Source organism: Mustela nivalis, assembly GCF_964662115.1.
Source record: "Mustela nivalis genome assembly, chromosome: 10".
NCBI classification, from domain to species: Eukaryota; Metazoa; Chordata; class Mammalia; order Carnivora; family Mustelidae; genus Mustela; species Mustela nivalis.
In genome coordinates, this window is record NC_139029.1 from 29,476,735 (window position 1) to 29,488,613 (window position 11,879).

Sequence of the window (11,879 nt, forward strand, 5' to 3'; positions counted from 1 at the left end):
AAATATACAGAATATTTCAAGGTGTTGTTATTATTGTCCTCCTATTATGAGGTATACATACAATGTGGTAAATAAAATACTAATTCTTTGGTATTTGAGATTTGTTTTCAACAAAGGTCTAGAGTATGGACAATATTTACAAAAGCTCCATGGAAATGTTTGATGAAAATATTAACTCTCTAATATTGGGTAAAGTTTTCTAAATAGGAATATATTGAATCAAACCTTAAAACAAAGCAAAACAACTACTGTTTCTTAGTGTTGGATCCATGTATGCCATCCGTGACATCTTTTGCATGGTATGATCTAGTTTTTTCATTCTTTGCTAATAGGATACAAAGTTTTGAAAATTTTATGGTGTAGGCATTATGCTTGATTTTAACTATAAATCTGTGAAGTTTTACACCTAATAGTTCATCAGTGTTTTAAGATACTGGTATTTGATATCCTCTTTCTATGACCAAATTAATTGTAATTTTTAAAGCTAGAACATTGCCAAGTTGTTCAGAAAATTATTACAGCCATAAAAAAATATTACAGCCATGTCACTTTTAGAGATTTTCAATATTTAGAATTATGCATAAATTGTGCATTGTGGGGCACCTGGGTGGTTTAGTGGGTTAAGTCTCTGCCTTCGGTTCAGGTCAAGATCTCATGATCTCATGACCTGAACCGGTCCTTGGATAGTCCTTGGATTAGTCCTTGGATTAAGCCCTGCAGCATGCTTCCTGCCCAGCAGGGAGCCTGCTCCCCCTCTCTTTCTGCCTGCCTCTCTGCCTACTTATGATCTGTCAAATAAATAAAAATCTTTAAAAAAAATTGTTCATAGTATCTGTGTTCTGATCATCAAAAAATAATACAATACTGATAATGAAAAAGTGAATGTTAGCATAAAAATAGACTGAGTTCAGACATGTGTACATGTGTATGTGAAGATTTTAGGAATGACAAATGGTATGCTAATTCAGTGATGAAGGTGTGGTTTATTTAGTAAATTTAATAAATGGCCCTGGCACAATTAGCCATCCACCAGAAAGAAAATAAGATTGGACTCCCAAACTCACTACATTCAGAAATAACTTCTGGGTACATTGAATTTAAAAAGTTAAAAAAAATTAAATTTTAAGAAAATATTTTGCTGTCTAAACTTACAATTTAAGATTTAGAAAGACATTTCAAACAGGAGAAAAGCTCAGAAGACCAGGGAAAAGTTAGATTTATTAGACCTCAAAAACTCCAAAAAACTCCATTTTTTAAATAAGGGATAATAAGTCAAAGGATGAACTGGAAAAATGTTTGCAATGCATAGAATTGAAAAGGGATTACTACCTGTAATATATAATGAGAGTCTCTAATTAAAAAAAAAAAAAAAAGACAATTCAACCATCTGCAGCAATGGGGGCTATAGTTCAACCAATTAACCTCCCTCTTCTAAGTTTTCCTTCAGTAAGAGAGGCCTGGAAGGAGGAGCTGCTTTCTAAAGACGTGTAGAAGACTGAATCCCAAGCAAGGCAAGGGATGGACTGTGTACATGAACTCTTAGATTTACCTTTCAGAAAGGAACTGCTGTGAAGAGCATAAGCAGCTGTCATTTGCCAAATGTCATACTTTTTTGGGGTTTGCCACAGCATTCATGCCAAGGCACACTCTCCCTGGATTAGTCCCAGCTGATGAGTAAGCCCAGTGGGCATACTGAAGCTGGGCTGTTTCTCCCTCCTGTGGGACTGTAATGCGAAATTAGCCTGGCCAAAGCTCCTTCAGAGGTTCCCTACTCTGCTTCAGAAAATGCAACTCTGAACCATTTTCTACCCAATCTTCTTGTTACAGGTGTCAGTCCCACATCATGGCTGAAGATTGTCCCTGTCTACTCTGGCTTCCTCTTATCTTTATCTTTCACAGGCATTGCCTCCTTGGACTTCTGATTCCATCCTTGGCATCTGCTTCTGAGAGGACTCAAATTTATACAGCTTCTAAATTTGGGGGTGATTCACTATGTAGCCATAATGAAACACTTTGGTATGGATGTTGCCATAACAAAAGCCTAAAACATTGGCATTGACTTTGGAACTGCATGGCAGAGGGCTGGAAAGGCCTTGAGGCTACCCAGTTGCTCACTGCATTTTCTTAGGAGAAAGAAAGGATGATTCAGGAGCTGGAACCAAGAGCCTAGACACTGGAGCTAAAAACCACAGTGAACAAGAATGAGTTGCAAGCAATTGGACCAAGCTCTAATCAACATATGCTTGTTGGGTTTCATATTGGCTCTTTTGTGTACCTTCCATATCCTCTTTATCTTTTTTTTTTTTTTTTTTTTTTTTTTTTTAAGAGAGCGAGAGCACATGTGTGAGTGGAGAGGGGCAGAAGGAGAAGGAGAGAGAAAAAATCTGAAGCAGCTTCCACCCCCAGTGGGGAGCTGGACATGGGGCTCAATCTCATAAACCACAAGTCTCAGATTAAATAACATTTCCTCAGGGCAGCCTGCCATAACCCCCCACCCCCAGATTAGGTTAGCTCCCTATGTTGAGTATTTCCTTAACCTTCTGAACTTCTCTGATGCAGCACTTAGCTTCTGATTCTTGTAATTACTGGACTGTTTCTTGTCCGACTTCCCTACTAGGCTCCATGATGACAGACAGGACCTATTTTATCCACTATTGTGTCCACAGTGCTCAGTAGTACCTGGCATTAGATGCGCACTAAATGTTTCTGGACTGGCTGACCATCAGGGAAGGCCGAAGCAGCAAAGCCCTTTGGGCACAGGCTAAAATCGCCCAAGGCTACACTCCTCACCTTTCCTCCCTTAAGGGAAGTTATAAGGGCCAGGAGAAATGGACATATTAGATGGTTTCATGCACTGCCTAGTACAATATGAAAGAATAAACATCACAATTTAACTTACTAGAGTGAAAAATTAGGAAAACCTCAATAGCCTTAAATGTCCAATAATGTGGGAATGGCTTCATATATTACACCAGTGGTTTAAAAGTACTAATATACCTCATCCTTATTTTTCAAACAGAATCTGACATGGGGACCCCAATATATAAAATGCATTAAAAATGGGACTATTCTGGGTGCCTGGGTGGCTCAGTGGGTTAAGCCTCTGCCTTCGGCTCAGGTCATGATCTCAGGGTCCTGGATCGGGGCCCACATCGGGCTCTCTGCTCAGCAGGGAGCCTGCTTCCCTCTCTCTCTGCCTGCCTCTCTGTCTACTTGTGATCTCTCTCTGTCAAATAAATAAATAAAATCTTAAAAAAAAAATGGGACTATTCTAGTTGAATGAGGAATGGGGCAGAGTTTAATCTCTGAGGCCACCCCAGCTTTCCCACTCTTCCCCTTCCCCCATTTTTCTGTCCTTCCTCCCCTAAATCTTGAAGGCTTTCCAATTCCTGGCTCTATTCTCTCTTAAAGCCTGGACATCATTTCCTTTTAGGCTTCTGTGAGGCATTCCCAAAAGCTTTATTGTGTTGTTAAGCTGGCTCAAGGTGGTTTTCAGTTAGTTGTAATTAAAACAAAAACAAAAACAGAAACCTCTAAATAATACTGCTGCAGCTTGAGATTCACTTACGGAATGGAAAGAGAATTGGGTTTGGAGTCAGAAAACTGGTTTAAAATCTAGGTCCTGACTTTGGGCAATTTAACCATTTTAAACTCGATTTTCTCATCTGCAAAGGGGATTATCTTAACTTCGGTGAAATTTTTAAAAAACCCAATGCTAATATATTAAAAGACCAGGTATTGAGCAGACTTTTAACAAATGTTAAATAAGTAAGATTAGGGGTGCCTGGGTGGCTCAGTTGGTTAAGCGGCTGCCTTCGGCTCAGGTCATGATCCCAGGGTCCTGGGATAGAGTCCCACATCGGGCTCCTTGCTCAGCAGGGAGCTTGCTTCTCTCTCTGCCTCTGCCTGCCACTCTATCTGCCTGTGGCCACTCTATCTGACTAAATAAATAAGATTAAAGTCTTTTTAGAAGTCACTCCTATTCCCTCCAACTTAAAGGAGTTGGTAACTCTTCAACGTAGCCAAAATTAGCAAGGCTGCCATCTTGTGGCAATTTACTGACACACTGTCCAATGTCATTTAGTGAATTTGCCCCAAGATGTTCAAGAACCTAAAGCAAAATAAAAGGATGGCAAACACACCAGAGGGACACTGAAATGAAACTACCTATTAACTAAAGACATGAGACAAGGGTAATTCATCAATGAAAAGAATAAGGAATAAAGAACCTAAGAATGAACTTTTAGGAACTATCACATGCAGCAGAGAAGTTAGGGAAGGGACAGAAAGAAATGACTGATGAAGAAGTGAGTAAGTTCAGTTCAGTGTAACACTCAAGCCAGGGTTGAAATATATAGATATATAGCTTTAGTTGTAGATATTTATGTTGATAGCTAACCTGTTACCTTTTCCCCAGACTTCAAAAGCCATTAACTAAAGCCAGCTGACACCATAATCCTGATAATACCATTGCCACAAGCCATTCAAATGTTACCTCTGTCTCTTAAGTCAATGCTTCACTTTTCTTGTACACCTCATTAAAGTATGCCACAGTTAAGAATTTTAGTAATTATGAGACTACTGCGCTGTCAAGGGTTATCACTACTGCCCGAATCACTAGGAATGGGGTGCTCATTGAGGTCTGATCCAGTTCTAGAATCCTATGCTGAGAATCTGCTTTCTAGGGTCACTTCTACTACCAAATCTTTTAGACTTAGTTTCCCTCAAAAGCAGAGTCTGAGACAAGCACTTGCAAACAGGTGGTTTATTTTCAGGAGAGATTCTAATGAGCAGGAGTCAGAGACTAGGAAGGGTAAAACAGACAAAGCAGGAAAGCCAATACAAGGACAACTGATCCAGAAGCTCACTGCTTTGGGCATGTGGGTCTTGATTCTGCTGGAGATATTCTTCAGCACTGTAGAATGTGCCTCATAACTATCCAACCAGGGAAGGAAGAGGGAATATTTAATCACCGGCTCGGGTCCTTCCTTGGTCAAAGGGTTTCCCAATTGCTGATTAACTCCTTTGAGCTCTCAAGTTGGCACTTTCAGGTTGACACGAGCATCAAAATCATGGCGCAGGTTCCCACAGACAACCCATAAGGCAAATTGCATGAAAGAAGCCCTGGGGCAGAAAGCGAGATACCTTGAGAAAGCAGTGGAAGCTTTGGGCTGTCAGGTCACACCTACAAGCACCTGGTAGCCACAGCAATGGCAGGAGTAGGAAGGTGCACCGACAGGCACAAAAGGTGCCTAATACATGGCCATAAATAAGAGACAACACCTTGTGAGGCTTAAGTTCTACAGGAAGTGCTGTACGTTGTGTACTGGTAAGCAAATGTGCAGTAGCCTTTCACATAGAGCCGAAATAGATGGAACATAGGAAGAGAGGGTAAATATGGAGTGGCAATTCTGTCCTACCTGACTCTTAAATGTTGATCTTCATGTCTCTGAGATTCTGAGCATGGCTCTTCACAAGTTCTATTACTCAAGGGAGGCATGCTTCCACCAGAGGACATGAAAATAGTACCACTGGATTGCACACTAAGGCTGCCATTTGCCAATTTGGGCTTGTCTTGTTACTAGGTAAGAGATAAAAAAGAAAAAAAGTGAATTCGATCGTGTTCTAGAGGCAGCTCACACAGGCTTGCAGGAGTTGACTGGGTGCCCATGTCAGTTTCCTACTGTTGCTGTAACAAACTACCACAAGTTTAGTGGCTTCACACAAATTTATTAGAGCTCAGAAGATCTGAAATCGAACGTGGGTCTTCTAGTGCTAAGATCAAGGTGTTAGCACAGGTGTGTTCCTGCTAGAAGCTCTGAGGAAAATTGGTTGCATACCTTTTCCAGTTTCTGAAGGCTGCCTATATTCCTTGGTCATATCACTAAGACTTCTGCTTTCATTGTCACATCTCTTTTTCTAACACTGACTTCCTGCTTCCTTCTTTCCTCATAAGGTTCCATGTTGATTGTATTGGGCCTACCGGGACATCTTCCCATCTCAGTACCCTTAATTCATCACATCTGCTAAGTCTCTTTGCCATGAAAGGTTGTATATTCACAGGTTCCAGAGATTAGAATATGGTCATCTTTGGAGAGCCATTATTCCATATACCACAGTACTTTTTTCTCAACTCTACATTCAGTGAGATATTGTTAGTTCAAAGTTGGCCACGATGGGAGTATTTATACTACAGAAATGGGCAAATGCTACAAATCAGGGCTTGGAGAGCCTATTGTTAAACTTTACCTGCATGTCTTGGATTATGATGGGTGGCTGGGGTGAATGAGCCTATTATCAAGAACTGTTACTATGCTATAGGAAGGGAGGATAATGGGTATAATCCAGGGGATCCTTAGAGGTCTTCTTACTCCAGCCATGTTTAGTGCAGAAAGTTACAGGAATATTTTATAGGCAGGACAGGTAAGATCTTTAATCCCTCAAGAGAGGTTTGAGTCACTTATAGAAAACACATAGCCCTGGGGCACCTGGGTGGCTCAGCTCGTTAAACATCTGACTCTTGATCTTAGCTCAGGTCTTGATCTCAGGGTCCTGAGTTCAAGCTCCATGATGGGCTTAACTTGAAGAAGGAGAAGGAGGAGAAGAGGAGGAAGAGAAAGAGTAAGAGGAAGAAGAGGAAGGAGAAGGAGGAGGAGGAGGGGGAGGAAGAGGAGGAAGAGGAGAAGAAGAAAAACCTCATAACACCAACTACAAGCTATGTGATTATATTCTAGTTCATGCAATGTAGTGCAAGTGATAGATGCCACTTCTTTTTTTTAAGATTTTATTTATTTGACAGAGAGAGAGATCACAAGTAGGCAGAGAGGCAGGCAGAGAGAGAGGGGGAAGCAGGCTCCCTGCTGAGCAGAGAACCCGATGCGGGGCTCGATCCCAGGACCCTGAGATCATGACCTGAGCCGAAGGCAGAGGCTTAACCCACTGAGCCACCCAGGTGCCCCGATTCATGCCACTTCTTGATCAGATTCTTTAAGGCAGTTGCATGTTTACTTCATGCCCTCTTTCTTTTCCAATTGCTGTGACCTTGATGAACTGAGGCACTGGTTGAAGACAGAGAATATGGAATGGATAATGGATATGTAAAGTAATGAAGTCAAAACTATCCACTAAGACCTGCGATTGCTATAGAAAGGTTTCTTGCCATGTTGGTTCGATGGTTACATATTTTATCTAATTTTCTTTTCCTTTCCCCCCAACATACGTAGGATGTACTATGTTGTGGTGGTTGACTTTAAAGATCAGTCCATAGGCTGAGAAACACTGAGGAAGCATCATTACGGAACTGGCAGAAGACACACAGTATTTGGAGCTCTTGGACTTGGAGCTGGATGAAGGAACTGATGAGTTTTGTCAATTCCTTTTTTGAGGATTGGGGGGGTAGTATGGTGATGACAATTTAGGTTATAAAAGGAGGTGTTGCTTTAGTGAGGAGTTTTGTTTCATTTTTTGAAGTGTATCTATAGAAAGAAGGGTATACGTTCATGTTGGTCCAGGAGTTATTATAGTGGACATCTATCATTCCTATTGGACACTCAGCACCTGCAACCCCTTTTTATATCATCCCAGTAACATCCCAGACAGAGAGTGCATCTTACAGCAACAAAACCGACAATACTATCACTTTCTTAGGGTTGCAGATCCAGCCAATCCCATTCTCTTTAGCTGGGATTCTATTATCACATTATCACCTAGACAAGTGACTTGGAATAGGAGAAAAGCCAATAAAAAGGCTTTTAATTAATGAGTGGGTTACTGCTGTGGGCAACCAGGGGTTGGTCCTTCTGGGGATCCTCAGAAACACTGTGAAATGTGCATCTTGGAAGTGTGCCTTTGAGGGACCAGGAAGCTGAGATACTTGTTGACTATTGGTTCTGGCTATGAGACAGAAAGCAGGGTATGCTTTGTGGAGTTCCTCAGAAAAAAGGGTTTCCAATTTCAGATGCTGTACCTTCCCCTTCCTTTTTCCTCTTTCCTTAAACATGACCTGATGGTTTGGGCTATGACAGCCAACTTGCAACTCTAAGGATAAGTCTAACTAAATCGCTGATTTACTGAGCCAGTGAAACTGCCTACCTCAACTCTTCTTGGGAAAAATACACTTAAAAAAAAGTTACTACACCCATGTGTTCTGTTATCTACAGCCAAAAGCATTCATATTCCTTTTTTTAAAAAAGATTTTATTTATTTATTTGACAGACAGAGATCACAAGTAGGCAGAGAGGCAGGCAGAGAGAGGGAAGCAGGCTCCCCACTGAGCAGAGAGCCCGATGTGGGGCTCCATCCCAGGACCTTGAGACCATGACCTGAGCTGAAGGCAGAGGCTTAACCCACTGAGCCACCCAGGAACCCCCATTCATATTCCTTTTAAAAAAAAATATTTGAGGGGCACCTGGGTTGTTCAGTGGGTTAAAGCCTTTGCTTTCGGCTCAGGTCATGATCTCAGGGTCCTGGGATGGAGCCCCGTATCGGGTTCTCTGCTCAGCAGGGAGCCTGCTTCCCCCTCTCTCTCTGCCTGTCTCTCTGCCTACTTGTGATCTCTGTCTGTCAAATAAATAAAATCTTAAAAAAATATATTTGAGAGAGAAAGAGCCCAAATGTGCAAGAGGGATCTCGAGCCCTGGGTGGGTGGGTGGGGGGGTGGTGTAGAGGGAGGATCATGACCTGAGCCACTTAATGCTTAATCGACTGAGCCATCCAGGCATCCCAGCATTCATATTCCTCACTGATTTATCTAGTCTCACTTGTAGCCAAGGGCACAGGCCGACTTTGAATCAAAACGTAGCAAAGTAAAGAAGCAGACACTGTGGTAAAACTTTCTGGTGATGGGGTAGTAACAGTAGTGGCTCTGGCTCTGAACCATCCAGACCTTATTTTGCTTTCTGGTGGCCTTCACCAGGAACACAGACAATAGACTCTATGTATTGAATAATAATTGAATCAAAACGTAGCAATTATATTACCAATATTTCTTTTGCTGATTTGTAATTTTGGGGCCTGAGACCCCAACTCAGGCTAGATCTTGGGGCCCTATTCTGGGAGAGGAAGAAATATGGGCTCACAGAGATTGTTGTCTGTTATCAGTCCTTTCTGGCAGGGGGATACAGGATCTGCCCAAATGCAGACAGGCTCTGAGCCAGGCTGCACAGATACAGGCGATCCTCTGAGCCAGCCTGGGAAGGGCTCCAGATGAACTGCCAGACTTCTGTGTCTGAAACTCAGAGAGATAAGGAAGGATCTTGGGTGGCACCCTCAGAGACAAAGCGATTCTGCAGGTTTAGAATGTGCTGAAATGCAGGCAAAATACGAAAGTGGCAAAACACATGAAGAAGGGAATTGTGTGAGAATCAATCAACTCTCTGTTGGTGATTCTGCTTGCAAAATGATTCACTGCACTCCTTTCTCTTCCCTGGCTGGATGATTTTGAACTCTGAGGCTCAAAACCCCCAAGCCCTGATCAGTCTTCTTGTTACCTTCTATTCATCCCTGCTCCAAGTCTCAGAGCCACCTTGGCCCCTCTCACCCTTTTCATTTAGTCCCATTTTTCCATAAATACTATTGAGTGTCAATTTTGTGTCAGAGAGGCAAAAACTCTAACCTCAAGTTACTTACAGGGAAAGAAAACATTAAAAGACAAGTATACAGAAAATAATTTAATTAGGACTGTGATACCTGCCAGGAACGGAAACATAGTATTCAATGGGAGTGTGTACATGGGGAACTAGATCTAACCTGAAGGTTCATGTTCAGATCATCCCCCTGCCATTTGTGTTTCTCCTTCTCATCTTCCACCTTACAATGCCCTTTATAACAATGGCATCTCTGCTGCATCCCCATGTAACAGGCTTCATTCAGACCCTTACTGCCTTTGTACCTGTCTTCTAACAGATCTCCCTGCACCCCCCCCCCCATCCCTCCATGAAGCCCATGCTTTACCCTGCAGTTAGAGTTGTATTTCTAAAACATAATCTGACCAGCTCCTCCTTGCTTTCACATTAAGGCATTACCTCTCTTGTCAGGTGCATCTTGCTCAATCTCTCTTCATCCTCATCTCCTATTCTTCTCCTGTTGGATCCTCTCACCTCAGCCAGTCACAGATTCTACCTCCACTACTGTTTACTCATGTTTGCTCTTCAATGTTCTCCTCACCCATCACAGCCCAGGAAATGACTATTCTGAATTCCAGGTACTCATTGGACATGTGTCTGATGAGAACCCACCGTGGATGAGAAACTGGGCAAGATCAGTGAAGAGGAAAAAGCTAGAAGCCAATAGTCAGCACTTCTGAGGACTACCCCAAATGGCAACACCTGTTTCCATGATAAGATTATAAGCTCCATGAGGGCGGTATGAGTCCGTCTTGTCCACTCACATACTCCTCCTTGTGCCTACTGCAAAGTAGCATGGAGCCTACCACAGAGGAAGAGCTCAGTATTTTTTTTCTCAGTGTATAAATAAATGAATAAATACAAGTGATAGATACTGCTCTTAAAGGGCCTTGCACTGGAGTTAGGAGTACATGTGGTTAGACTCCTTAAAAGATGAGAAGTTCTTAGGGGCTGGGGTTGTGACTTACTCATGTGCACTTTTTTACAAAGAATGACTTTACAATATGGTTTCATATAGGGTATTTCTTCTCTTTCTCATTTCAACCCCACAAATCATTATCCCCACCTTCCTTTATTTCTTTTCTTTCCTGTTTCTTCCTCTCTTTCTCCTCTCTGGGATGCAGTTTTAGGTATTTCCTGTCTCTAAATTCAGAAAGAGATTTAGGGCTAAATGTAGAGCTGCTTACAATGAAGGCCAGGGAGGATATTTGCCATAGGCTTTACATACATGAAGCACTCAAATATAACCATTTGATGTTATGTTTGAATAAAGTTAAAGTTTTTGTGTTTCGTGTGTGTGTGTGTATGTGTGACAAAGTGTTTTTGTTAAATGTAAAATATTTAAAATATACATTTTTGGGTACCGTATTTTGTCATGTAGTCATTTTTTCTTTTAAACACACTGGAAACCATAAAATTAACAAGAGGTCCAGGTTCAGCCAAGTCGGGTAACCTAGCCAACCTAACCTCTAGTAAAGTGTCCAAGCCACGAATGGAACCCAGGTTGTCTCCCCATCCAGAGGCATCAACATTTTGCGAGATCATACCCTTTTGGTACGGTCTATGGTAGGGGTTAAATTCATGCGATTTCCTCAGAATAGGTTCCAAAGTTCCAAGTTACTCCGTGACTTTGGCAAGAAATTCGGCTTCTTCATTTGAAAACTGGAGATCATAATGGTACCTACCACAGAGCGTTCCTATTAGGATTACATAAAAATGTTCTTGAAGCGTTCAGCATAGGCCTGGCACATTGTCAGCACTCAGTAAATGGTAGCTGTTATTATAAAAACTGTATTTGTTGAATGACTGACTTTGGCATATAACGCCTGCATTCAACTTGAAGCTTGGAGCTGTCACAGAAGCTCAGCTTTAGGAGTGGGAACAGTAGCACTCGCCAATTTTTTCTGGAAATAAATCTTTGTGGGAGGATAATCACTGGTTGCAAAGTGCGAGCCTTGAGGGAACAAAGCTCTGATCCCAGACCCGGGGGAGCAGGCAAGCGAAGACTCTCCTCGGCCGGCTGCAGCCGCCGAGCAGGACGTCCCCGGACTGAGTGGCAGGAGGCAGGGCACGCCCCGCTCGCGGCGAGGCTGCCTCACAAACTGGGTTTGAGCGGAGTGGAGCAAGATGTTCTCTAATTCCGCTCATCTTATTCTCGGGGACCACACCCAGCGCGCGGGGAGGAAGGACTCCTAAAGCGCGGGGCGGAGGCTTCCGCGAGGCCCCAGACCTGACCATCTATGGTCACAGAGCACA

The 11,879-nt window shown here is 42.5% G+C and overlaps 1 long non-coding RNA gene across 1 annotated transcript in view; it reads right to left on the reverse strand.

Annotated features, from left to right (window-relative positions):
* LOC309842620 overlaps positions 1 to 11,879 on the reverse strand; it is a 43,532-nt gene that overhangs the window by 30,968 nt on the left and 685 nt on the right. The window lies entirely within an intron of this gene.